This window comes from Brienomyrus brachyistius, unplaced genomic scaffold, assembly GCF_023856365.1.
Source record: "Brienomyrus brachyistius isolate T26 unplaced genomic scaffold, BBRACH_0.4 scaffold33, whole genome shotgun sequence".
Lineage (NCBI taxonomy): Eukaryota > Metazoa > Chordata > Actinopteri > Osteoglossiformes > Mormyridae > Brienomyrus > Brienomyrus brachyistius.
Genome location: NW_026042308.1, coordinates 3,925,871 through 3,953,786, shown reverse-complemented (window position 1 = coordinate 3,953,786; position 27,916 = coordinate 3,925,871). Strand labels below are relative to the sequence as shown.

The window sequence follows — 27,916 nt, the reverse complement described above, 5'->3', positions numbered from 1 at the left end:
ATACCAGACCAATCGCAGAGCAGTGCGCTGTAGTGTAAGCTCATTGGCTCAGTCTTGGCAACAGGAGGAGAGGTGACGCAGCAGCAGAGAGCAGCGGAGAGAAGCAAAGGGGAGTTTCACTTGTCCATGAATGCGAATGTAATGAACACACGCATGGATTGCCACGTAACATCGGCCACTTTTTAGTGGTTATACGGAAATTCTTAAGCCTTTCTAGTGGGCATACGGCGTATACCAGCGTATCACGTAGACTACACCACTGCTACAGACCCAGTATCACTTCCCATGTTAAGCACAGCTTGAAGGAAAAACACAAAGCATTTCTATGCAAGGACTGGTCTTCTGTCCAGTCACTCAGTAGACAAGTAAAGAATGAGATAATCAATGCCAAACTCAAATATAAGGGTTGGCTGGAGCAGGAGTTCAGTACAATGAACACCAAACAGGCCTTTTGGTTACTCACTGGTCAAATACCCTACCATGGCCTTCATCCCATAGGCACTGATCTTACAACTTTTGCTGACTCCTTAAACTCCTTCTATACAATGTTTGATAAGCAGGAGTACTCTGCTGACTGTGAGGAGCTGCTCAATGGCCTTCCCTCTGATGATCCTACAAACCCTCCCTTTACTGTAGAGGACATGAGGCAGCAGCTAAGCAGATGCAAAGCTGGCCAGGCCGCCGGGCCTGATCGTGTACCAGCTAAAGTTTTGAAGTTATTCGCCACAGAACAAGCTCCCATCCTTCATTCCATCTTCTGAAACTCATATAGATTGGTGACCATTCCTACAATTTGGAAAACTTCTACCATCGTCCCGGGTGCTAAGAAACCTCGTCCCTCTGAGCTAAATCATTACCGGCCAGTAGCACTCACATCGATAATAATGAAATGCCTAAAGAAAATTAAACTTCATATCATCCAGCCAGCTGTCAGACTGCAGCTGGACTCATACCAGTTTGCCTCCTGTGTGAAGAGCAGAACAGAGGGTACTGTAGTATGTCTCCTCCACTCCCTTCTCCAACACCTTGAATCTCCAGGCACCTTCGCTACTGTCCTCTTCATTAACTCCAGTTCCGCTTTTATTATCATTCAACGGCACCAGATGATCAAGAAGCTTCAATTGAACATATCCCCATCTGTCATCCGTTGGGTCCATAATTTCCTCAGCAATAGACCACAGATTGTAAGGATAGGCACAGCCAGATCAGCAACTGTGATCAACAACACTGGACCCCCTCAAGGGTGTGTCCTCAGCCCCTTCCTCTTTACACTCTATACCAATGACTGCATTATTTTTCTAACTTTTTCAGTGTGAGATGAAGCTACTTCAGAAAATGTACATTTTTTCTAACCCTTTTCACAAATATTTACAAGGGCTGCCAATAATTGTGGAGGGCGCTGTAGCTTCTCTAGCTATATTTTTATCAGTGAGCTCCCTTGCCTGCAAGTTTTCTTTTACATATTCTGCAGCACCACCTCCCTTCCTGCTTATCTGGTCCCTACTATGTAAATGATTCTCACTGACTGAACAACATTGAAATAATTGCTGTAGTTATGTTACAGTTTACTATGAAATGTTTCTGTGCAACAGGTCAGCAAAAGAAATGGGTGTGCAGAGACCTAACAGTGAGGATACGTAAAGACCACCATCCTCAGCCTCAGCAAGTGGTCCATCAACGTCAAGCGGATGACAGTGAACAGCAAACCCCAGTTCTGCCAACCATAGTTACCCCATCAGCTTGGAGGGAATCAGTGGCTGAGGGAATGAGGAGATCCACGGGGTGGAAGGACCCATTCTCTGTGCCTGAGTACGAGATCCAGCACTGGTCCGGAGTGAGATACTGGTCACGACAGCCAGAGAAGACATCTGTAAATGAAAAATCCATTCTGGACCTTTGTAATGCCCTGCAGTCGTTTACTCTCTCTTGAGGGGGAGCATTATAGATTTCTAAGGCTAACAGGATGTCCAACACCCAGAATTGTATTTAAACCTTTAAAATTATAAAATAAATTCAGTCTGATATTGTGTCAGCCAAATAGTGTCATCAATGTGCATCATAAATAAAATGCATAGATGATGGTGGACCTAAATTTTCCAAACAAACCAGGAATCATACGAATCATGTCAGTGCACTTCGTACTGAATTGCACCGGTATAGTGATGTATGCAGGGTTTCATCTATTCCCTTACATAGTCATGTGTGACGTATTGCTGTAATGCAATTTTTTTTTTTTAACTTCCCATTCATTTGTGTTCCTGCCACTCTATAGCTAAGTACAAACATTAAATCCCAAAGGCATTTGACTGAGATCCAGTGATGGATGTCATCTTCTCCTGGACTGTGAGTGTTAATGTCTCAGCCCCAAGATGCATTTTACCATAGATTACACAGATCCATTCATGTCACTTTTGCAGGCTTGCTTATAATTTGCTGAGCTTCCATTGTGAGTCAAGTGTCCCGGTCATAAGCTCAGGTCTGCCGGTTGCCCCACTGGCCAAACGCCCACGGCCCTGCTTTCTGAGCTGGATATCGTGGTTTTAAGTCCCATCTGGGGTGATTCTTTTTTACTTTTCCCTGCTGCCTTCTGCTTTGTGATATAATAAATATTGCAATAACTTTCATCTTCATTTTCAATTAATCAAACTGTATAAAAACTATATTTGCAGCAATTACAGCTTTGCAGTCCTTTGCCATTAGAACTGTCCGTTTATGACAATATTAGGGGAAATTTCAATCCTGCTATTCCCAGAGGTGGGACTGGCTTGGTATTTTCTCTGACCTCACGGTGAAGCTGGTTTCACATGAGCTTGATAGGCTGGAGATGTGATGATTCTGTAGGCCAGTCAAGCAGGACAGTTCTCTTGATTCCTCATCTTTCACCAGTGTGCTTTGAATCAGCCTTGCTGCTTGATAGAAGTGCTGACCACAGAGGGTGGCATGAGTTGTAAAACAGAGCGGTAACCTTGCTGGTTCATTGCACCTTGTACTCTGTGTAAATCACCCACCTTACCAGCACCAAAGCAGTCCCATACCGTTTTACTCCCTCTGCCATATTAGACAGAAGCATGGCAGCTATTCTTTGAAGTTGTGCTTCTAAGGCCAGCATACAAATTGTATTTTCCCTGTTGAAAAAAACACTGGTAGAGATGGTACGAGGCACTGAAGGTTTGAGCCTTTTTAACCATTGTATTGAAAACTGGTTCACTACTCGAAGACATGGGTGACATTTCGTGGTGAAAGTACCACTCCTGACTATATATATATACATTTATGAATGCATTTGACTGTGTGTGTGTGTGTGTGTGTGTGTGTGTGTGCGTGCAAAGTGACAGACTGAGAAAATGAATTCAGAAGTTTTGTCTTGCTAAAAGTAAATTCTTTTTTAGAGAAAATTAGTCACAAACGAAAACAAAAGAAACTGATGGATTTTTCTCTCTTTTCTATTAAGAGAAGCAATAATAAAAGAAGACTTAGTTAGTTGTTGAATTTATATAAAGAATAACAATCTGCCATTCTTTACGGTCCCTTTTGCCAAGTTTAATGCCCTTTCTTGTCAATGACCATCATGAGCCTGCTATCAGTTCACACACACACACACACACACACACACACACACACACTCACAAGCAACTAGGACAACCTCCTAGACGCCGCTCTGAGAAGTGTAATGTTTGTGATCGTGGTTAATCTTATGCTACATTAAGGCCCCATAGTTAACGATGGGGATTAAATCAGGCGATGAAGACAGCCAGGTTACAATTTCATCACCTTCCAAGCTGGTTTTAAGGTGATGTCATGGTCTGTGCCTATTCTTGAAGTTTCAACTTGTGAGCCTTATGCATTGTATTAAGCTGATGTCTTTGTCAAAGTACGCATGAAAGAAAATAAGAGTATTTTACTGGGGAACGAGGATCATGACTACAGACTGTTGTGTGTCTGGCTGTAGTACCAACAGCAAGAAAATCCCAGATAGAACACTTTAAACCCAAATCTAAGTTTGTTCTTAGGTCCTACAGGCTTGTTGGCTCAGGGTGTCGTGCTCTTAACATCATGACTGAGCTCTGCAGGTCATATGCATGTTCTGCTGCTTGTTTCCTTGTGCCTGTGTGTGTCTGTGTCTGTCAGTGAGTCCTATGATGCACTGACCTTCTTGGCAGAATATTCCCCTCCCTTACAGTATGTCCTATTGTGACTCCCCTATGATCCGGTACTGAATAGATTATAAAATGCATGGACATAATCAAATGCTACATCTTCCTTTACTATTCATTAAAATTTTTTTAAATGATCTATTTTTCCACTTTTACGTTTAGTGGTCACTCCATAAGAGCTGTCCTTTAACGTGCTGCGCAGTGTTCCTGGATGCTTTGCAGTCCACTGCAAGGCTTGGTCTTGAGGAGTCAATTCATTTTGAAATGACTCCCAGTCTGAGCTGTGAGCTAATGCACAATAACCAGAAGCCAGGTAGTGACTCTTGGTTGTTGTAGTTGTTCTCTTCTGACCAGGGAGGTGTTCCACTAAGCAGGATTTCTCCGTTAGCGGAGTTAACTTAAGCTAGAAGTCATGATTGTTCAATAGGAATGCTCCTTACCTCTTACTGGACAATTATGAGTGAGCCAGTGTCTTGTTTAATAAGAGAAAATCTGTATCCATCTTCTGAATTATTCTGAATTATTCTACTTCTAAACAAACAGTTATCCTCAGAGGCAGCATAACATCCTGGCAACTGCTCAATACAGCATTGAAAAGCACTACAGAGAGTAATGAGCTCACAGACGTAATGAGCACAGAGCATCACCAGCACGCTGCTCTCAGCAGTTGAGGACATTAATTTTTCCCCACAGAATACTCTGCTTGTGTAGTGTTTGTACTTGGCCTGATACTGAAGGGGCATAAGTGATAATTAAGTGACATGATAATAAAGTGCATTGCTGGGTGTCTCTTTGCCAATCTCGCATGAAACAGTACTGTGATGCAAGACGGGGAGCTCGCACTCCCTCATTCAGAGAAGGGCACAGAGTGCGGCTGTGGGAACCAGCGCATGTGCAAAAAGGGCATTAGAAATTCTCTGCACCCATCGAGGCCCATCCTGGCTGACGGGAAAGCATGGCATGCTGCCCATTTGGCCTCAGTACCCAGTGGACTTCCCAAATTTCCAGCCCTGCCAAAGACTGGTCCTGAAAGAACAGTTGAGCTTGGAATGGCCTAAGGAACTGGAAGCTGTGCAGCCAGGGCACACAAACCATCATCGGCTCAAGGACTATGGAACTTCACAGAATTAAACAAAGAAATGAAATGCATGTTCTGACCGTGATTTTCTGGTTAGAAAGAGATACCTTAAAGGAAAAGAGAGATTCAGTGTAAAATATATAACAGTTGTTCATAGATCCTCTTACTGTGGTCCTCAGTGAATGGAACATTTCTAATTGTAATTGATTTCTGTTGGAAGCAAAACAGACAGTTCATAGTGAAAAGGTTGTGCACTTACAGGAAGGCACAAGCACAATGTTTTTTGTTGAACTTACATTATTTTTTGTCTGGGGTGTAATGACCTTATAGGAAGAAATGTTACAGGTAAGGTGTGTCTTTTATAGAATACAGTGCTGCTGCAGGAAGAAGAATACATAAGTAAAGGGGGGATGTTGCGTTCAGTTAGTAATTGTTCTGTTTTCCATATTACTGTATGTCACAAGAGGGTGCTGTAAGGCTGTTTTATTCGACTTCAATTCCTATTCCAAGAGTCAAGAATGGATAGTGGATCCCAGGCAGCAGTTTTCCAGATTATCAATTTCAAAAACTTAAATTTATGAGAGAAAAAAAGTCTTTGTAAAATTAAGAAGTATATAATACTATGAAGGGTGGCATGGTGGTGCAGTGGTTAGCACTGTCGCCTCACACCTCTGGGACCCGGGTTCAAGTCTCCGCCTGGGTCACATGTGTGCGGAGTTTGCATGTTCTCCCCATGTCGTCGTGGGGTTTCCTCCGGGTACTCCGGTTTCCCCCCACAGTCCAAAGACATGCTGAGGCTAATTGGAGTTGCTAAATTGCCCATAGGTGTGCATGTGTGAGTGGATGGTGTGTGAATGTGCCCTGCGATGGGCTGGCCCCCCATCCTGGGTTGTTCCCTGCCTCGTGCCCATTGCTTCCGGGATAGGCTCCGGACCCCCCGCGACCCAATAGGATAAGCGGTTTGGAAAATGGATGGATGGATAATACTATGAATGACAAGGGGGCTTAATACTTTTCATTTAATTTTATTAACTCAATCTTTTGCTGGCAAGTATACCTTTTAAATTATATACATAACAATACAACTGCATTATTTGTGTTTTGTATGCACACTCCATACAAAGTAAAAGGATAGGGCGGCTACTTCATTAATAATGTTTTTTATTGATACTTTACAATTCCGTTTTATTGCCCAACTCCCAGAGGATCATACAGTTTTATTAAAACATAGTAGTCTACGGAAATGTCAATACTAATCATACATTTGAGTGACATAACTAAATAGACATATGTTGACACACAGACACAGATAAAAACAATTATACTCCCTCTATGTGAAAATGACATGAGACACACATCCTCATGTTAAAATCCATGATTGTAAAAAATGACCATCGTTGCTAATGTTATATCTCAGGTCTCAGATTGCTTCGTTAAGTGTCAATTAAACTGAAAAAAAAATCACAGAAAAAGCCAAGCTTATTTGCCAACATTTAGTAACCGACAAGCTGATTAAGGAGGACTAAACCTGTACCTGGCTTTCCTGTCAGCTCCTTGGGGATGGCTAATCTTCAAATTTTATTACAAATACTACAACTTTATTTTGTGCCTTGCTTAAAGTAAAATATCTCCAGACTACTAAATACCGCGTTAATGGTGACATTTTTAAACTGATTCGCTTCTTTCGCCTCACTCTTCTCTATGTGACGGGTGGGCGTGGTTGATCTAGCCGGCTCCCGATTGGCGGGTATTCGGTAGCTCCTGTGTCATGTGACGGGTAGTAGCGTAGGCAGCATCGCCATAGATTTGAAAGCTTGGATGCCTCGTTGGGCGATACGCCATATTGGCGCGGTAGTTGTGAAATAGAAGAGTGATATCTCTTAGTGAACCGACTATTTTCGAAACTGCAACAACATGAGGAATGTTAAAACTAGAAAACAGGGAACATTTCACAGGTAAAAAATCTACGGTACGGTCAAATATGATACATAACATGTTTACTAGCCTGTGCACTGACGGGATACTAGCATGGTTAGTTTTCGTTGAGAGTACTATCAGCAGTACTACATAAATTTGGGGGGGGGCAGTAGTGGTGGGCTTGTTTATTTATTCTACATAATTGTAAGATATAAATGCGTTAATTAGTAAAGAAGTTATGGCCAAAAGATCTTTCCATCTACACCCTGACATGTTGCTTGTTTATGCCTAATTACCGCTCCAAGATGGTGGCGCTGCTGACACGTTGTGGAAAAGCGAGAGGAGGCATCTAGGCTTTCAAATTCATGAGCACCACCATGTACTTCGTTTAAATGGGAGGTTCACCCCAAAACTATTAAAAGATATTTTAGAGGGGCCTTATTGCTATCTATCCATCAAAATTGTTCTGCTGGGAGTTGTTCAGGTTTGGAAATATCAGCCGTAGAAATGTCGGGCTTCTATCGAAGTACACTACTCGTATCTCTGCGCATTAGACACAAGCGCGAGCTCCCTGGCGATATCTGCTGCGCAGTGATATTATTGGTGCGTGGAGTCGGGTAGAAGGAAATAGTTCGTATATTAAACTGCTCGCGACGAAGTCTGTGGATTTTCTTAACCTGTTCCTGATTTCTGGTAAGAGATATTGCTGTTGAATTTTTCAAATACGTTGTTCTGCTGCTTTAAGTAGTGAAAGCAAAATTGAATCTTATTATATTGCTTATTCATTAATGAGTCGCTATATCATGTATACTGCTCAATGTTTTGATTTAATAAATATTTAAATTTAATAAATATTTCAAAAATACTTCAACATTTAAAATGGTTCATGATTTTCAGGAGCGGTGCAGTGGTTAGCACTGTTGCCTTACACTTGCCTGTCCCCCCATCCTGGGTTGATTGATAGATGATTTTCAGGTCACACCGCCCCCTCAGAGCCCACCAGTCAGTGACTGTCTCAGAGTGTGATGTAATACACAAAGTCCGCACCACCCACTTTTCAATGAGCAGTAAAAACACACCAGCTTGTCTCAGCAGACAGCGGCTCTTATCAGATAAGGGGAAAAGGATGAGATATCAAAAGTAAAAATAAATATATCACGTTTGGTTAATATCAAATGAAAACAGCCCTGCAATAATATATTGGATTCTTGGATATCATCTATTAAAAGGGTGAATCTATTCTAGCAGACCATAAAAATCCAATTATGAACAGTGAAAATGGGCATAATAGGTCCCTATTAACGACAGGTTTCTGTCCATGGTGCTGAAAACCAGGATTGGCAGATTTCACATTACAGCGATTCCCCCACTATATCGCGGATTTTCCTCCGACGCCTCAGAATTCTCTGCGTATCCCGTACATTGTTTGTGGTCCGATTGTTTTCGTTTTGTTCTAAGCCCTACGATGGAAGACGTTGACCATTCAGGAGAAGGTAAAACTTCTGGATGTGCTTCGGGAAGGAAAGCGTTATGTGGACGGCGTTCGCCATTATGGCTTGAATGAATCAACAGTACGCTACATAAAGAAGGATGAAAAGAATGTGTAAGAGCCATATATGTTTTTATTTTTATATATTCCATTACATATATAGAGAGAAAGTTGTGTGTGTGTGTGTGTGTATATATATATTACATATTATTATTTTATTTTTATTATTATTATTATTTTTATGTCACTCATATCCTTAGCCCGACAAATACATATATATGTGTTGTTTTAATGAGTTTACATGTGTTTAAAGCATGTGGGAGGGGTATGTTAAGGCTTAAAGTTAAAGAAAAATGTATATGGTCTTTCTGTATCGTGGATTTTCACCTATCGCTGATGGGTCTGGAACGCATCTTTCGTGATAGACGGAGGATCAAATTTACATTATAGTTCTCCATCCTAACCCTGTACACCTGTTTTGTCGCTGATTATTGTGCTGTGTATAAATATGTCTGCCCTCACTGCGTTCCCCAGCTCAGTCATTGCTGTTCCATGTGTAGTCTGTGTTTCCTTAAAGTCCACGTCTGTCTCAAAGCAGCTGCATTTGAGTCGAGTCTCACCCGATGCTCACATCTCCCCGCAGAAAAACAATACACCGCCTCACAGGCCAGAGCCACAGCCTTCTCCTCTCTGCTGGGTGGAAGAACAACTCTCACGCAGTGGAAGTCCTCCAGACCCCCTGCTTTCAGACAATATGTTAAAGATGTGTTTTCTATGTTACCTATTGAAAATCTGAGATACAGCAGAGGCAAATGTAGGAAGAGCTTTCATGCTGTCTGGTCTCCTTTCACTGAAAATGTGGAGGGCCTGTATCTCACTTGGAAGATATAATTTAATCCCTTATATTACAAACCAAAGAATATTGCACTACACCATTACTAGGCTACACAAAGTTATTTTAACAACCACTGAATGGAAAAAGGTCAGTGCTGAATATAAATAGCTGTAGAGCAGCAGCAGGCCTTACTGGGCCGGAAATGCAAGCAGCATTGTCCACATTACCACTCTCTGTACTTGGATTGACCGAATGCTCAGACCGTAGGATAAGAATTAATACTTTTTATTGATCCCAATCAAGATATTTTCGTTTTGCCTCCCCCAACTTGCTCAGAGTGAGCTGGCCGTGACGGGCAGCCAGTCATAGTGGCACCCAGGGAGCTGGGGGCCTTGCTGAAGGACCCACAGATGTGCCCAGGCTGGGCTAAAGTGGGCTATTTTATGATCACAGGCTTAGCACACTGAGCTACACACTGCCCCTAAATTTATATTTATATGTAATCTGTGTGTATGTGTTATCTAGATTTTCCCTGTATGTTTCTAACTAAATCTAATCCAGACCTTGATCCTACACCTACTATAATTATAAGTACCTCACTATACCTATATCTAACACTGCTATTCATCCCCAGTGTTACATGTCAGGGCTTCGCTGCAATAGATCCCTCAGTGCTGCAGGTTATTACTGTGACTTTGCACACACACACGTTGCTGCTTCCTCAGCCAGTGTCACATATACTTTATTACACACAGACCTCAGTAATCTCTGCTACACTCACACCTGCTCACTTTACATCCATGGTTAAATTCTCCTAATGGAATCTATCTTAATGTCTTTATTCTATTTTATTTTAATTGTTACCATATTATTCATTGTATTGTTCTTTCGATTTTATTTCTATTTTATTATTGCTAATACACTGGATCTGAGTGCCTCAATAAAACATCCTTATCCTCATCTAAATCACACTGTCTAACTACTAACCTGTTTAAATAATATAATTGGATTTCAAAGGTTAATAGTCACTCAATTACCCCCTCAGCCCAACAGTACCACAAACACCCAACATGCACGGAAATTTTCTCCTAAGTTGTTTTCCCTGCCTGGAACAATACCACAGCAGTCACATGGACTAATGTTTCAAAACATTTCGGAAACCTTGCATTGAAACTTGAGGTCTTTAGAAGGGATCAGTCCTGGGTGGCAAAGTTGCCATCACAAAGGTTTTTGATTAAGGGATTCATGATGCCAGGTAGCCATCTTTCACAAGCTGGTGGGCTGTGCCACTGATGCGTTTGCTTTGGTTATATATGTCTGTCCTGGTTTGTGTTCTTGCCACTTCAGGTTCCCTGGTTTTGGTCTACATTCCTCGGTCCTCTGCTGTGGAGTCTACCTTCTGCTTCACCTCATTCTGGAGTCGCCCATCCAGTCAGCGGCCCATGTCCCCCTGGTTCCCTGTTTCCTGAGGTTAGTCTGCTAGTCTCCGGGGCCAGGGGGCAGAAATCTGCCATGTTGGATTTTAACCAGTATGTACCGAGTGTGCGTCGTGATGAAAAGAATGTCATGGGAACATTTAGGACTGACTGCAGTATTAGTTCAAAGCATGATTGTGTTTTTCTTAATTTTTATTGATTTATTTTTGAATTATTAATTTTTTAAAGTAACTTGATTCAGTTAAAAGGGGTTTGTCCATTTGCTTTAGCAGAAGTTTGTGTAAGTATGATGTTCACCTTCCCTTTTCATAGTCTAGTCTTTGCCAAGTTTTATGCTTATTTCCCCTGGTTAAGTTAATCTGACTTGTGTGTTTAGGAGGGTCATACAGGCTTTTTGTTTGTAATGGAAGCACTGGGTCTGTACTTGCAGCTTATTTGCCATGCTAATGGAAGCATTTTACCTTCCTCTCTAATCTCTTTTTTTCTTGGCTCTCACTGCAGTCTCCTCTATGCCAGGGTTTCTCAACCCAGTCCTTGGACCCCACTGCAAAGATCCACAGTTTTGCTCTGTCCAAGCTCTCAGCACAGCAGTAAAAGGTGACTGTTTGGTTCATGCATGCAGGGATCTGGGACAGAGCAAAAACGTGGAGCTGTCTGGTGGGCTGAGGAATGAGTTTATAAATGCTGCTGTATGAAGTATTAAACCATTTGACCGGTTGGATAAATGTTAAAATGTTTTCTCAAAATATAAAAAGAGATAATCTTCTGTTTTGCGTCTCATTACAAGCAAACTTGTTTTTTGTTTTTATGTCATTCTAGTATTTGATATCCAATTTTCAGTCTTCTGGCAATATAATCTGGTGAATGGGGAAAGACTTCCAGCAGGGGCTCCGGTTTCCTCCCACAGTCCAAAAGTGCGCAGGGTAGGTTAATTGGCAAATCTGAGTTGTGAGTGTTTGCGCCCTGCAGAGTGTTGACTCCTGCCCAGGGTTGGTTCCTGCCTACGCTTGTTGTTCCAAGGACAGGCTCCGGTCCCCCCCGCGACCTCAGTTTGGCTTGCTGTCTCCCCGCTTGGTTTTCTTTGGTTTAAGTCTTCACTAGCCCCCTTGTTGCTTTGACTTGTGTGTAAGTTATGTATGTGTGATTGTATTGCTGCATAGGGAGTGACTGCTGTTTTGTTTTGCAAGTGTGTGTTGGACTCTGTTTATTTGGTCAGGGAGTGAGGTGGAGTGTTTGTCTTTTGGTTTCCTTTTCTTTTGCACTTAGGTTAGATTAGTTGTGGGTCGCACTTGATAGTTGGGGATTTTGTTTGTTATTTTGGCTGTGGTCACTCCCAAAGTTTTTGCACCGGGTTATTTGTTCAGTGTCAGTATTATACATGAAAAAAAATGAAAATACAAAAAATATCCCTTTGTCCACTGGTGTTCCCTTCTTGCCCTCACCCCGTTTGTCCCTTTATCCCATTCCCCTTTCCCGTGAATACTGTTTCACTCCAACCCTAGACAGGATATCAAAACAGCATCTTACCTATAGTTTTAAAAGAGATGAGGGATATTAATCATTGACCTTAATCTTTGCTATTTCAGAAATCCGTATCTGCTACCTTGTGACTGGAAGTATACACTGTAAAAAAAGGCAAAATTTGTCACAGTTTTAAACGATTTTATATCAGCCAATTTGACTACAATATAATTATTTTTTTCCTCTTATGTTAAATGACAGAAAAGTTTTATCAAAACTACATTGCATAACTGGCATCGTAGTACTGATTAGCACCGATTCAGACATCCCGATGAACAAATATGAAGTTCATTTAAACTGTGGTACCTTAAATCCGTCAAGTTACCTCGATAAGCCAGTAACCCTGATTCGTAGTATAGGCCACTGATCACAAGCACTCTGTGTAAACGTATTGTTTAACCGGCGCTGTTGCATTACCAGGGTGAGAGGTTGACTTGCTGGTTAGCTATAAAAACAGACGTTAGTGCAACTCCACGTTAATGGTGCGGTCATCATGGCTTATAAATGCTTATTATCGTTCATCATTGTTTGTGTCAGTAACGATAACATAAACAAGGGTAGGCACCAGGAGAACATCATTGGCTCTTGCATCGATTACTTTTCCCATAACACCCTTTAGATTGTTTCCCTGAAGGGCAGCAAACCGACAATTTCGGTGTGATTGAGCTGATCACGTGTGCATGGGGAGGGAATGCGGACCTCATGACCTTCCCGGCGAGCTCAGCACATCCAGCATCGCTTCGCAAGTACAATCAAAATGTTTTATCTTTATTCACACTTTCTATCTTTATTCATTATCTCTACGATCTCACTGCTGGACTAATGCCTGGCATTCAGAGCATTCTTTATTAGCCATTTGCCTTTGGATGCAGTTTATTTGCATGCCCCAAAGCTTCCAGGCATCAGTAATTGCTTCCCACGTTACTCCGGTCCTGGGGTCTTCTGTAACTGCCCTTTGGGATTACATATATTCAGCATATGCTTTTGTCCGAAGTGAGGAGAGTTTGGGGTCAGAGCACTTGGGTCTAAGGGACTTGCTCAAGGGCTTAACAATGTTACGATTACTCTGCCATGGGAGTTGAACCAACAACCAAACTAGCAGAGATGGCCAACCTGCTGAGCTCCACACCCGCTGACGATCTCCTTTTCCTATCTGCTGCAGTCTCCATGGACCTGAGTCCAGAGAAGCACTCTGAACTTGAGGACATCCGGCTGAGGAAAGGAGCCCTTCTGCTGGAGATCCAGAGGCTGCGGGAGACACTGAGAGAGGCCCTCATGGAAGTGGAGGGCCTTGAATCCAGCACCAAACGCAGCCAAATCTTAGAAAAGAATAGGCATGTCGCCATGGGAAGAAAGAAATTCAACATGGACCCTAAGAAGGGTATCCTGTTCATGGTACAAAACAATCTTCTCCGGCACACGTCTGAGGACATCGCCCAGCTCCTATACAAGGGAGAGGGGCTGAACAAAACAGCCATTGGGGATTACCTGGGTGAGAGAGACGACTTCAATATCCAAGTCCTCCAAACATTTCTTGGGCTTCATGAATTCGCAGGGTTCAACCTGGTACAGGCTCTCAGGCAGTTCCTCTGGAGTTTCCGTCTGCCAGGAGAAGCACAAAAGATTGACAGGATGATGGAGGCCTTTGCGCAGAGGTACTGTCAATGTAATCCTGGAGTCTTCCAAAACATTGACACCTGCTATGTACTTTCATTTTCCATAATCATGCTAAACACTAGCCTTCATAATCCAAATGTGTGAGACAAGCCCAGTGTGGACAGGTTCATCTCCATGAATCGAGGAATCAATGATGGAGGCAACCTGCCAGATGATCTCCTCCGAAATCTTTATAAGAGCATAAAGAATGAGCCATTCAAGATTCCTGAAGACAATGGGAACAATGCCTTCTTCAACCCTGACAGAGAGGGTTGGCTCTTCAAAATGGGAGGAGGACGGGTGAAAACATGGAAAAGGCGGTGGTTCATCCTGATGGATAACTGCCTTTACTACTTTAAACATACTACGGATAAGAAACCCAGGGTGATCATTCCGCTGGAGAATCTGAGCATCCGTGAGGTGAAGGATCTCAGGAAGCCTAACTGCTTTGAACTGTACATCCCTAACAACAGCAGACAGCTGATGAAAGCCTGCAAAACGGAGGCGGACGGCCGCCTGGTAGAGGGCAATCATGTGGTGTACCGCATCTCGGCGCCAACCCCTGAGGAGAAGGACAAGTGGATACAGAGCATCACTGCTGCTGTGAGCACTGACCCTTTGTATGAGATGCTGGCATTAAGAAAAAAACGGCTGAATAAATAAATAACGATAAAGACTGTGTGAATATGGTTGGATGTGCTATTGCAGAAAGTATTTATTTCAGAACAAGAAACTTTGCACAAAGTAATGTTTAACCTTAAGGTAGCATGACCGAATTCCAGGTTTTGTTTTGATGCGACTTATTGTTCACTACAGATTTTATCATCGAAATGCCCTGTCCTTTTTTTGTATAAATGTGAAATTAAATGTTATTTGCACTGTATTGCTGATCTTTATGTCAGAGTACCTTTTTTTCTGAGAATCCACACTGCTGTAAATTTGCATCAACATGATTGGGATTGGGATGGAAAAATTATTTTCCATCTTAACCCATATTCTAAGCATATTGATTTCTGTTGTAAATTTTTCTTTTACAGCAGTATGATTTAAGACACTAACAGCAATTCATTTTTCAACCAGTAATTGTTAATGTGATAGGAATTGCATTCAACAGCAAATGCGTTCAACTTAACCAAATGTATAAATCTTACATATTCTGATGATTTGACATTCCCCCGACGTCTGTGTGATGTATTTCAGCAACAACACGCAGTTAATGAGATCACTATGCGGAATTTAGCCGACTGTTATTTTACTGATTAGGATATATCACCCAAGATTGGGGTATACTATATATCAAGGGTCAGCAACCTTTTTGAAACTGAGAGCTACTTCACGGGTACTGAGCCATACAAAGGCTACCAGAACAGACTTTACCTAAACTTATCTAAACTTCATGTAGAATAAACACGTTTTAAATGCTTTTTTGGATATTGTCATTTTCAAATCTATATAAATACAAATGTGATTAAAGAAGAATAGCAACAAGATAAAATTAAATTTTAGTCGCTGCCCACTGGTGAGTTGTGGTATTTTTAGAACAGGTCCGTGGGTGACTCATGTGGTCCTTGGGGGCATCCTGGTGCCAGTGGGCACCATGTTGGTGACCCCTGTTCTAAATGGTATGTAGGGTATGCAAACTACACCAACGCTTCTGATGTAGCTACATTTAGGCTTATAGTGGAATAATATAGTGGAAGATTCCTTGCGTGAGTGTCTGAGAGCGTGAAAGTCATGCCAGATGCATGGTAGTCGGCAGCCCTGCTTTCCGTGTGCATCTGTCTCTTACTTTAGGTGGCTAGAGATCCAGCATTACTCAGGATTAGGAGCCACTTGCACTGATAATAATTAGTTTATTTTTCCCCTTGCAGTCTGCTGCTGTATAACATTATGAAATCAGCCCAAAAATCCGCAACCCATGACCTCCTAATATTTACCCGAAACTATGTTTTCAAAATAGCACAACTGGGCATGAACACCGCGGACCTGGAAACTCTGCTGAGCATTGAGAATCAGCGTGCAAAGGCTCTTAATTTGGATATGTTTGTGAAACATTCTGCTGCACAGCACAACAAAGAAAAACAACTGGTCAGTGATAATGAAAAGTACAATCAGCATTGTTTTAACCATGAGAGTCCAAATGCTTAGATAAATTGTCACTTTTTCAGTGTAAGTTTGCTCCTGAGCTCCACGATTCTGAATGATAGTCGGTTTCTCACTGAACCTCCATGCCACTCTGTTAAAATCTCTTGCCACCCCATGTAAAATTTTCTAGATCCACCACTGTGCCAGAGTAAAGACTTACAGTAAGAATCTTGAGTATTATTTCAACATAAACTTTGCTTGGGTGCTTCATACAATTAAATATAAATTATGGCAACGTGCAAAACTATTAAGGAAAATGCAACGTATTTGTTTTTCATTTACGTAATTATATATCTTGATTATGATTCCTTTTAGTTCCACAGTACATGCAGATACTACAATCCAAGCATGCACTCTTAGGTTAATTGCTATCAGTTTATATAAAGATTTCCCATTCGGCGCCTGTTACAGAAATTTCAGTCAGAGACTATCTTCTGATATAGAAAGAATGTTTAAATTTTTTTTGGCCGTGGAATAGTTTTTCAGTGCTGCATGTAGTTTCTCTTTATTGTTTGAATAGGGCACAATTATAATTATACTACATTTATTATAATTATATAATTATATTATATTATAATTATTATATATATCATTATATTAGGGTGCCCCTCGCAGAAGGTAAATTTAATCTTATTTAATAAAATTTTTTATATAGCTTCAGATCACAGCAGAAGTCATTTACTGTAAGGTTACCTTTACTATAGAAGATATAACAGCTCCAAAAGTTCTTCATTTGGTACAGAAAACATACGCCTGACAGATGTTGAAGTTTATTCCGTCTTTATTCTTCTAGACACCGTGAAAAACTATAAAATAAACATATTATTAAATTCCTGCATTACATTTCATCTTACAAGACATTCTAAAAGATCCATGATATTACCGCTAAACAGCGGCTCATACATCACCGCAATTCCACTTTTCAATACAAGACAACAAGTAAATACAATAAATATAAATTACCGTTTGCGCCTTCTGACCAAATGCTTAGGAGTTATTACAGATCCTGCCGTGACAAGCCGACAAACCACAAGTTGACTCCATGAATCTCCCAGCATGCATTTACTCCTACCCTATTCCGTCACCTGACCATGTATTCAAGGGTTAACACGGATCAATTAAATAGTCAGCAGAGGGCACTGGCATACATTTCACAGTATACATTCTATATTAAATCAAACCAGCAAAAGGTGATTATAAAATAACCGTCTTAGCGACAGTTACAGAATGGCGTAGTCACCCTTTCGCTCTATAGCGCCCACTACCCCTACTACGTTTATAATTAAAGTAATTGCCTCATGTGCAGTTGCGTTGGCTAAGTTACCTGGAAATGTTATTAGCTGCACATTCTCCTAGAAACTAACAACGGTCCTCACTCAGGTATATTTATATTGGTCAGAAAGCCCATGTAAAGTCTGATATAGTGCTGAATGTGTTATTTTATAGACAGTAATAGGTTTAATTAATTTTATATTCCATTACTGTAGAAAGCTATACTTGCTTACTTAAGGTATTTTGCATTATTAATGTGTGATTTAAATGAAGGTAGTTTTATTACAGTCAGCTTTTATTCACAGTGTCATCATGAAGAGGAAGTGTGACAATCGTGAGTTTTTGGGCAACCACAGAAAAGCAGGAAAGTAAGTAGAGACAGTGAGATAATTAGTGTCAGTCAGATGATAGACGTATACAGTATGTGAGTCAAGGGTTCTTCATATATTAATCATCCCATTCAGGTAACAAATCCTTAGAAATCCATTCCTGAGCATCATGCCAAGAAACACCACTAGTTTACTGATAACTGCTTTCATGTAAACTCTGCTGTGCTGAGAGTAAAGATGAAGAGGGAGAGACAGCAAGAGGCTGCTGACGGCAGAGAATGCAGGCGACATGGAGGGGAGTGAGAAAAGGAGCAAATATTGATGGTTAAGAGTGAATAATGACGTCACAGCAGCCTGATCCTGATGTTAGTTTAATATGCTTCTTAGTTTGGCTTGTGGTGTGTATTTCAGATACAGCATTTAAGCAGGGAGACTGAGTGTGAGTCAATGGCAGAGAGAGAGAGAGAGAGAGAGAGAGAGAGAGAGCAGACAGGCAGGTGAAGATGAAGGTGTATTAGGGAGGAGGGGGGAGGAGCTTGGACCTTCACCAAATCAGCCAAATGTAAATGTCACGTCTATCAAACAGGAGACCCTGCTTTCAGGAGAAATGGTTTAAAGATCACACTGGGCTCCCTTACAGCCCCCCTTCGTCTTAAGGGGGGTTCTTTGTTTCTACTGTGTAAAATAATTTGTAACACAAATGTCTAAACTGGCATGAAAGACACATTCAGCTCTTGTGAAGACTGGCATGCGAAACTGGAAAAGGCACTGGGGAAATTCAGTGCACATAAAGACAGGCAGTGCCACAGATTAGCACTGAAGACATGGATTCAGAAGATCAATCCTGTTAATATTCAACCATCAGATGAGCTGGAAAGAGCAGCAGCAAGTGAAGAAAAATCTTCTGAAGTTAAGTACTTGGCACGGCAAGGCCTGGCTTTTCGAGGTGTTGGTAAGGAGAGTGGGAATTTCAAGCAGCTTCTAATGCAAACAGCAGAGGGCGCTGCAGAGCTGACCATGTGGCTGAAAGGTCACTTTGATTTCACCAGTGCTGTTTAACTGTAACGCCTGTTCCTGGGTTGCCCTTAGTCCTTGTTATTGGTTATGATTCTCACTGTCCTGCACTGTGTCTTGTTAGCTCTGTATTTAAGTGCCTGTTCTGCTTCTGTTCTTTGATGGTTCATTATAGCTGTATGTTGTATGTATGTATATAGTTCTCTAGTTGTGTTTATTCCATCATTTAGTTCATTCCTGGACATTTGCTGTTTATTTTGGATCCATCCTGATCCTATTGGTTTTGATGTGTGTTGTAATAAACCCTATTTTTCCACCCGCGTCATGCACTGCCGCAACCAGAAGAGGGCAGAAAATATGGCACAAAAACAAAGGAAGAAGCCTAACTTTAAAAAGAACAAAAAACATCAAGACTCATCCAGCATGGGGTGGTGAGTTAAGGAATAACACAAACAATCAAAGAATAAGCAAACAAATGAGAGAAAAGATGCAGAGATGACTGAGAAGCAGGGGATGACTGGAGAAGAGACGACAGGACCAGAAGACAGGAGGGATACAGGGAGAGCGGAGAAGACAGTATAACTGAAGAATGGGAGAAGAGGAGAGACCGCAGAGGAAGGAGAACATAGATGACTGGAGGGGAGGGAATATAGGAGCAACAGAGAGAAGGAGGAAGGGCTGCGGAGGAGAAGACAGGATAAGAGGGGAAAATGTGAGCAGAGAAGGAGAAACACCCCCACTGCCCAGCAAAGTGCACTTGTAAGTAAACCACAATTTTAGCCTTGGGCTCAATATCTGGACTTGTCTCTGTGTAGCAATGCATAGAATCCTTGACACTGGTTATGACTGTACTGTATTAGTCCTAAACCTGCCATTATAGTGTAAGAAGAAAAGATTTTTTTTAAATAAATCATTTTACAAAAAGGTAGAGCGATGTAGCCCCCGGAGAAGTCCACCCCCCCCCCCCCCCCAAAGCCCTGTTTGTTCCCTTCTAGCTACCAGATGAAACTCACAATGCACCCCAATGCCACCTAACTTCTCTTGCACATGATGCACCTTATTTACCCTTTGAATCCTGTCTATTATTGAGCGTTTTTCAATCCATTTGATTATATGCTTATTACACTGTATGTACATTAGTCATCCACATATGCTGTATATCTTTGTTTTCCGGACAGTCTGGGCTACTCAGATATGTCATAATTCGATGTGTAAATGCTGACAGTCTTGATATTATCCTTCTTATCAGGAAAAACTACTTGTGTATATAGATATTTCTCAATTTTTAGTTTCATCTAATATAAAAATTGGCAAGCAGTACAAATATAATCTTATAAATGCTGAGATTAGAGTATCTGCGATGCAGGATTGCAGGGGTTTCATTGGGGACCTTTCTATGGCTTAGTACTGTGAAGGAGTACATGGTTAGTGCCAGGCGCAAATGAATATCTTTGATTTTGCATACATTTGGTAACTTGTTGAAGTTGTCTGATAGTCAGTAATACATGGTTTAATTTTTATGATTTTTTTATTTATTATTTTAAAACATCTGAAAGAATCTGAAATAGAAAAGCTTATTTTAGTTTATGGTCCACTGGATAAACACAGACATTACAGATGGTTTTACAGTCTAATGCTGAATGTTGTTTGCTATCATTTTTCTGCCTGCATATGCTGTGATTGGTGCAGTGAAATTTGAGAATGTGTTTGTGGTCAGTATCATAGCCTCAGACAACAAACCAACGCTGTAGCGCGTCACTGTGTTTACATGTGAGAGGGGTTCCAGTTACATAATGGGCTCATTCTAATTCAACTGTTTTGACGGAGCTCGACAAACCTAAAAAATAAATGCTGGTGTTATCAAAAACTATGTCATATAGCTATATTCCAGATTTATTACAGCCAAACACATCTCGGAGCTCCGAGGAACCTCCTTCTCCTTATATTTCCCTCTATCCCACTCTTCTCATCCCTCCATCCCTCAAATACTGTGTAATGATGATATGTGTGCGTGTGGAGGGTGAGGAATGGGCGTGGAAGGTAATAGTTAATTAAGTGGCTACACCTGGGTTGTGAGGGATCTGGGGTTAAGAGAGGGAGTGGGAGGCGCGTTAGGGAGATTTGGTCTGGTAGGCACCGTACGGGTTGGGTCCCGGGAGGGAGGTGCCGCTCGCATGCCGTTTAGGGCAGAGAGTGGGCGGTAGGGACAGTTCCCGGTGCGGTAGGGCGAGGACCGGTGTGATTATTCCTTCCCCGGGGGAGGGTCTGGATCCCCGGGGGGGGAGGGGGTGTTATGTTTTAATTATGTCTTTATTGTGTGAGTGTTCTGTGTGTTTTAAATGCGCAGTGTAACCGCTTAGGGTCGGGACAGGACTATATACAGTAGGCGGTTCTGGTCCCGTAACGCTTGCCTGTGCCCGAAGTGTGGGGATTACTGTGCATTGCAGTGCTATTGGTGTGCCGTGCCCTAATGGGGATGTTGTGTGGTGCGGGATTTACTGTGTGGTAGCGTGGGTTAACACACGCTTAAAAAGGGGTGGTGTGCTACGGGGAGAAAGCAGGACCGAACTCTTTGTGAATCCAGATCCGACCCGATGGGTCGCTGCATGAATTGTACTGAATAAAAGTATCTTTGTAATTGTAGCTGCAGTCTGGTGGTGATCTGTTCTCCTTTCACAGCCTCTGACGCTACTGTAGTTTGGGTTCGTTACAATATCAATTCGATGACTCGCATATTCCCTATAATATAGGGTCTATGTTTTCTAATTTTAAGTCATTTTTTTATGTTTATAACCTTAGCTCTGTGCAAACCATTTCGTATATATCCAACAACACAGTACAATTATGGTGGATATCTGGTTTATTACAGTAAAACAATGTAGATTTTATGTACACTGAATGTAAAATTAAAGTTAATGAAAGCAAAATCATAGAAAACAGCTGTTGTGCCTTCGTTTTACTAAAACACATGTTGGTACAATAAAACCATTAAAATTTTACAGATAAAGCATATGACCATAAGTTTAATTTCTGTAAAAATACAGAAAAGAAATTGACCAGTTTCACTGAAGGGGTTTCCCTGTTATTTTACAAACTGTGCGTAAAAATATGTTTATGCAATGTAGTTTTGATAAACCTTTTCTGTCATTTAACATAAGAGGAAAAAAATAACTATACTGTAGTCAAATTGGCTGATATAAAATGCTTTAAAACTGTGACAAATTTTGCCTTTTTTACAGTGTATACTTCCAGTCAGAAGGTACCACACCGGCAGATATGGATTTCTGAAATAGCAAAGATAAAGGTCAATGAATAATATCCCTCATCTCTTTTAAAACTATAGGTAAGATGCTGTTATGATATCCTGTCTAGGGTTGGAGTGTAACAGTATTCACGGGAAAGGGGAATGGGATAAAGGGACAAACAGGGTGAGGGCAAGAAGGGAACACCAGTGGGCAAAGGGATATTTTTTGTATTTTAATTTTTTTCATGTATAATACTGACACTGAACAAATAACCCGGTGCAAAAGACTTTGGGAGAGACCACAGCCAAAATAACAAACAAAATCCCCAACTATCAAGTGCGACCCACAGCTAATCTCACCTAAGTGCAAAAGAAAAGGAAACCAAAAGACAAACACTCCACCTCACTCCCTGACCAAATAAACAGAGTCCAACACACACTTGCAAAACAAAACAGCAGTCACTCCCTATGCAGCAATACAATCACACATACATAACTTACACACAAGTCAAAGCAACGAGGGGGCTAGTGAAGACGTAAACCAAAGAAAACCAAGCGGGGAGACAGCAAGCCAAACTGAGGTCGCAGGGGGGACCGGAGCCTGTCCTTGGAACAACAGGCGTAGGCAGGAACCAACCCTGGGCAGGAGTCAACACTCTGCAGGGCGCAAACACTCACAACTCAGATTTGCCAATTAACCTACCCTGCGCACTTTTGGACTGTGGGAGGAAACCGGAGCCCCTGCTGGAAGTCTTTCCCCATTCACCAGATTATATTGCCAGAAGACTGAAAATTAGATATCAAATACTAGAGTGACATAAAAACAAAAAACAAGTTTGCTTGTAATGAGACGCAAAACAGAAGATTATCTCTTTTTATATTTTGAAAAAACATTTTAACATTTATCCAACCGGCCAAATGGTTTAATACTTCATACAGCAGCATTTCTAAACTCATTCCTCAGCCCACCAGACAGCTCCACGTTTTTGCTCTGTCCCAGATCCCTGCATGCATGAACCAAACAGTCACCTTTTACTGCTGTGTTGAGAGCTTAGACAGAGCAAAACTGTGGATCTTTGCAGTGGGGTCCAAGGACTGGGTTGAGAAACCCTGGCATAGAGGAGACTGCAGTGAGAGCCAAGAAAAAAAGAGATTAGAGAGGAAGGTAAAATGCTTCCATTAGCATGGCAAATAAGCTGCAAGTACAGACCCTGTGCTTCCATTACAAACAAAAAGCCTGTATGACCCTCCTAAACACACAAGTCAGATTAACTTAACCAGGGGAAATAAGCATAAAACTTGGCAAAGACTAGACTATGAAAAGGGAAGGTGAACATCATACTTACACGAACTTCTGCTAAAGCAAATGGACAAACCCCTTTTAACGGAATCAAGTTACTTTAAAAAATTAATAATCCAAAAATAAATCAATAAAAATTAAGAAAAACACAATCATGCTTTGAATACTGCAGTCAGTCCTAAATGTTTGTTGCATTTTGTTGGCTTGTTGGCGCTATGTTTCTCAGCAGACTGACTAATACAGCCAACTGGACCATCTACCTCTTCCAAAACATCCATGCAGAGTTTCCTGCCTGTTTCTGACAGCTTTCACTGTTATTCTTTTGCTCCAGTCCTTTGTACTTTTCCAGGTTTTAGTATCTTGACCTTTGCAATCTGGAGGATTGCTACCCTCCAACTAGCTGTTTTGGGTCAAAATGGCCCCATCTGTGTTAATTTGCATTATTAATTACAGCATAAATCAATATATTCCAGATGAATTTTAAGGTAATTTCAACAAAAGCCTGTAATATCATTTTTGACCACCATGTGACGCCACAAGCCATTGGAAAACCAGTAAGCTGTCAATAAGAGATTTGGCAGAACTGAAAATATGATGTTAAATGTATCACAGTGCAATAGTTTTAAAAATAAATCAATGACTTTGCATGACAATTTTATGTGTTTTGTCAAATAAAAAACCTGAAGTATTTGAACTTGAACTGATACTGAGCAAAATATTACCTCTTACTTATATGAAGGTTCACATTATCTATGATGTAGAATAAAAGACACAAGTAAACAATCCATTTCTTTGTTTTAAAGAAACAGATTAGCTAAGAAAACCAATTGCCACCCTGTGGGATCAATGTGCATCACCTGTCTGTTTGTGGCCACTGCCCCGTGCACAATCTGCCACTGAAGATCCACCATGTGCTTCTCAATGGGGGGCTTGTACAGGGACCTCCAACATCCCCGCGGGGAAGATCCAGGCCTCAACAAACCTGACCACCTAGAATCCGCCAGTCCACTCGGATGCTTAGTTGCCTCTGGTAGCGTGCAGACAATGTCCTCCAAAGCTCTCTGAAGAAGTCTGGGGGAGGGGGAAACATTTCCGCATGTAGGGGGCCAGTGGCATCTAATTATTTACAGAAAATTCCATAGAGCCAATGTAGGAACCTGAGGTCAGTTTAACACAGGTCACTGTCCGTGGTGCTGAAACCTTTACTTGATGGGCTGGTCCTGAACGAATACAATGGCTGGCCAGCGTGCCTCACTATGTGTTTCCACTGACTGACACCTTCACATGTAATGTGATTGTTAACAATGAGGAACATTTTACAAGTTACTACAGGAAGCAATATTTACATGCCTGTAGCTTTCATTTCTCACCACAGAAAACCCAAAAAAAAAGAAATAAGAAATACATTCATGTTATATCAAGTATATCACTTGCTCATTTAAAATCATAAAACATATCTGACTGTTAATCTCTATGTTTTAATAATTTCAATAGCATTGCGTGATTTGCTTATTTTTTTCAAAAGCCACTGTGGAAGAGAAATTTAAAGAAGTTTGGTCCGCTTATAACAGCATTGGGTAAGAGAGCCGAGGGCTGCTGGGATTGTTCTCAATGTCTTGTTGGTGCCGTGTGGGTTGTGCTGCACTAACAGCTTCAAGTTATGAGATAACATGAGCAGATGCCATTACGTCATTAGTGCTACACAAGATATTGTCATGACCTGGCTCAAGGCCATAAGAAAAAGTGGACCAGTGTTAAATCACTGTGACCTGCAGACCTCTTCAGATTGCAAGGCCATTTAAATGGCACAGAGGTACACAATGGGTGGCCTGTATCTGCTTCACTTAATGTGCACCAAAGACCTCATATGAGGACCACAAGAGCCACCCCAGATTTACCCACCATCATGAGAAAGACTAAGATCAACATGGATCAAATGGCCTATTTGGGTGTACAACCTTCTTCCTCTTTTTGTTTTCTTCAAGTGCCAACAAGAGAAATTAATGACAATGCCAAAGCATCTGTAATTGCAACAATTTTCTAGGAGAAGGGGTGTGTTTTTGACACAAGTGCAGGGGTGCCAATATTTTTGGCCTTGACTGTAATAGTTATTTGTGATTTGTAATAATTATTTAATTTTATCGATCCATCTACTTACCTACACTAAAAAATGTACTGTTGGATGTAATTAATTTTAAGACTAGTAGTTACATGAAATTACTTTCTAAGAGCATTTTATTTTGTAATTCAAATTTTTCTTATTTTTCAAACCAAAAAGTTACAGCACTTCAGCCATTCACATTTATAAAACAATATGACCAATCACTAGTTCAACCTCCCAGCCATTTATCCTTCAAAAACATGGCCCTAGAAACATTCCCACATTTTCATTATACCTCGTTTCCCATTTAGTCTGTCCAACATTTTTTCATATGAAGCTGCCTTAATCATCTCATCGGTCCATTCCTTTATATTGGGGATTGTTGAGGATTTCAAATGCCTTAATATTACCCTCATGGCAGTTATGAGTCCCACCATCACAGCCTTAAACTGTTTATTATTCACCTTTGGCAATTCCACTCTATCTCCTAGCAGACAGAGTCAGGTTTGCGGGGTAAAGTAAAGCCTAGCCATTTGTCCAGGAGACCAAGAACTCTACCCCAAAATGCATATACCTGAGAGCACTGCCACAGCATGTGTAAATAAACCCCCACCTGCCTTCTAAAATTCCAACACTGATCAGTATTAATTAGTCCAGTTCTATTTAGTCTAACTAGTGTCCAGTATTATCTGTGTATAATTTTATACTGAATAAATGTACCTTTTACTTCCCTATAATATTTCCCCACTCTAGAAAGTATTCTTGACCATTCATCTTCTTGCCATTGTTTCCATACTTTTTCCTATTTGTATTTCAGGATTGTGCCAAATTGAGGAATATGGCTGCATGTCATGTGATACTTTAAGCTTCTTATGTATTTTGATCCATATATTCCTCGAAAAAGATATTATCGGGTTTGTGTTTCTTATATTGTCCCCCCATTGTGACAGAATGTGCAGAGGTTGAAATAGTGAAGCCAAATCGCTCTCGATAGCTATCCAGTCCACATCAGAATTCACATTCTTCCAGTGATAGTAGAGTTCGGCTATTTCAAATGACATGCTATATAATCTAACATCTGGCAATCCTAGACCTCCCTTGTCTCTGGGCGAAGTAATTTTAATCCTAGGTTTATTCTTTCCCAACAAAAATCTTTTACTATACTCTCGTACTGTTCAAATATCCTTTCCGGAATATTAAATGGAAGCATCATAGAGAGATAATTAACTTGAGGCACCACAACCATTTTAGTAACATTAACTTTCCCCCCATAAGGATAATTTCAATGCTTTCCATTTGTCCATATTAGGTTTAATTTTGTTCAATGAGGGTTCAAAATTCTGAATTATTATTTTGTCAATATATAAACAGATTTAAATTTCATGTTTATAGTTCAATTTTATGTTATATAAACAAAATAATTTTAATACAGTGCATTTTTTTATTAATTCAACAGCACCCATGTTCAATCCACTTAAGTTTGGAAGGTGTATTGGAAGGTAACGCAGATATTTCTTAAGTGGGCATCCAGAGATATCGTCTCCCCTCCAAGCACCCCTTTTCTCCACTAGTTCTGTATGGAGCTCGACAGGAGGAATGGAGAGGTAGAGAAAGGGGTTAGTCTCAAACATAATGTAATAAAAAATAAAGAGTAAATACAAGCGCCATGGAGCAGAATTGAGCTCCAGCAGGCCTCGACTTACAGTAAAGGAATTGTAAGGCAGACATGCTAACAAAACAGCTTTACATTCCCAATTCCAAACCATTAATGGGCAACCTTAGAGTGACAACGGCTAAAAAAAACCTTAGCTATAAGCAGGAATGAAACATTGTGAAAAGCCAAGACTCCACATGAACATGTTCTCCCCTTGCAGAGTCAGATCACGCATTTGAAGTGTTCCCAGGTGTTTGTGTGTTTTAGGTTCCTGTTAGTGAGGGGTCCTTTGCCGTTCTGTCTGACATCCAACAGAAAGTCCACTGTGTCTCTGCAACTTAAGCTGAGTCAGTGTAAGTGTGTGGCTCAGTAGCTCAAGTATTTGGGCTTGTAATCCAAAGTTTGCTGGTTTAAATCCAGCTTCAGATGGATAACTATATGTTTATGGGCCATTGAGTTATGAAAAATAATCAATGTAGTGAATCACTATATTCTCAAATTACTTGTTGTACTTTTATGAAGAACACCATTTATTAAACAAACAAATCTACATTGGCAGAATGAAAAATTTAAAATGAAAATAAACTATCATTTAAGAAACTGTGGAAAACTGAATTTACAATATTTGTAAATTGAAGGAAGAGTCCATTAACTTAAAACCATTTTTTGATGGATTCTTTTTTTTTTACAGTGTATGACGTGCTTGAATTCACTGAGCTCAAGTGTATGTGAAAATTAATATATTTACATCTAGTATGTTTCATGGCTTCA

General features: G+C 40.8%; 1 protein-coding gene and 1 pseudogene across 2 annotated transcripts in view; both read left to right on the top strand.

The window, feature by feature from the left end:
• LOC125721415 (NACHT, LRR and PYD domains-containing protein 3-like) overlaps positions 1–27,916 on the top strand; it is a 145,919-nt gene that overhangs the window by 74,211 nt on the left and 43,792 nt on the right. The window lies entirely within an intron of this gene.
• On the top strand, positions 10,806–14,749 carry LOC125721423 (cytohesin-2-like; annotated as a pseudogene).